A 1,764-nucleotide genomic window follows, 5' to 3' on the forward strand; every position below is an offset into this window, starting at 1 on the left:
CACTGAGCCAAGATCATGCCACTGTACTTCAGTCTGGGGTGACAATGTGAGACTCAAAAACAAAATAAAATAAAAATACAATAATTAGCCGGGTGTGGTGGCACACTCCTGTAATCTCAGCTACTTGGGATGCTGAGGCACAAGAATCATTTGAACCCAGGAAACAGAGGTTGCAGTGAGCCTAGATCATCAGACTACACTCACAGCCTGGACAACAGAGACTCTGTCTCAAAAAAAAAAACAAAAAAAAAAAGTTTCTGATGTGATTGATGCAGAGATAATAAAACCTGAGTAACATGATAGAGACTGACAGGCAGAGGGAACTTCAGATGGGTGTGGGAGGGCATGAGAGACAGCTCTGAACCTAGACGTGAAGAAGGAGAAAAGGGACAGTGCCGTGATCATTTAGGGACATAGGGTAAGAGCAGGGACAGTGACCTGAGACAGGAAGGGTTTTGATGTTTGGGAAAAGAGAAAAGCAAAGGTGACTGGGGCAGAGGGATTCAGGAGATGCGGGCAAGCTCCCAGGAGAATGCTGGACACTGGCAGGGGCCCTGGACACAGGGCTGTGGAGCCACAGGAAGGAGTTTGGTCTCAAACACGGGTAGCCAGTGGAGGGTTCCCTGCCAGGGACTGACAGGACTGCTTTAGATTTCACTGTGATATCCTCATACAGAGAAAGGCCCCGAAGATGGTCTCTGTGTCTGAGTCACACCTCTGTTTCTTCCATTCTTTCATGTTTTTTAAAAAAATTGTTTTTTTAATTTTATTTTTGGGTTACTGCATCCCACTGAAAATTCTAATTACAACTGGACACTCCCCTCTCCCAGAAGAAAAGCCACACCCAGACACGCACTCTTATTTTTCCAATCATTTCAGGGGTCAGGGTCACTCAGGTTGAGCTTTTCTGGTCTAGCTCCTCATCTCCAAGTTGCAGGGAGGCTCACTGGGGTCAGAGTGGGGACATTTTCACCAAGTTACCCTGAGAAGGTCTGAGATGAGTGAGGTGTGCCTGAATTCTTACATGGGGCCTGGAAGGGCTAATGGGAAGGGTTGGTCTTTATCACCCCTATCTTTGAAAATTAGAGAAGCCTCTTTCACGTGCCTGGGCTAAAGAAACTTCTTTACAAGGTTCTGATGCCACTGATTCCCAACATTTAATTTTTCCTTACAAGAAAAGCACAGTAACATTTATAAAATGCAGAAGTGCGAACACACAGCTATTGACCTTGACAACAGTGAAAGAGGCTCAGCTGTAGAACTAAGACATAAGCAAATTTTTTCAACCAAGAATACATGGGTGGCCGGGTGCCATGTGAGCTGAGATCACACCATTGCACTCCACCCTGCGCAACAAGAGGGAAACTCCACCTGAAAAAAAAAAAGAAAAAGAAAAGAAAAGAAAAAAGAATACATGGGTGCTTTTACAATAGCGTTCCATGTTGGGGAAAAGCTGAGTGTTGGAGAAAACCTGAGGCAGGGCTTGCTAGTCTGACATAATATAAAAAGAGTCTTGGAACATGGCGGGGTCCAGGGTCTAAAACCCCTTGTGGCCTTTGGAACTCCAAGCTCTGTGCCCAAGGGTGGAAGGCTGCCCTGCTGCATTACAATCTAAGCCCAAGGCATAAAACCCTGGGCCGGGCGCGGTGGCTCAAGCCTGTAATCCCAGCACTTTGGGAGGCCGAGATGGGTGGATCACGAGGTCAGGAGATCGAGACCATCCTGGCTAACACGGTGAAACCCCGTCTCTACTAAAAATACAAA

The sequence above is a fragment of the Colobus angolensis genome, unplaced genomic scaffold (genome assembly GCF_000951035.1).
Source record: "Colobus angolensis palliatus isolate OR3802 unplaced genomic scaffold, Cang.pa_1.0 Scaffold25, whole genome shotgun sequence".
Classification (NCBI taxonomy): Eukaryota; Metazoa; Chordata; class Mammalia; order Primates; family Cercopithecidae; genus Colobus; species Colobus angolensis.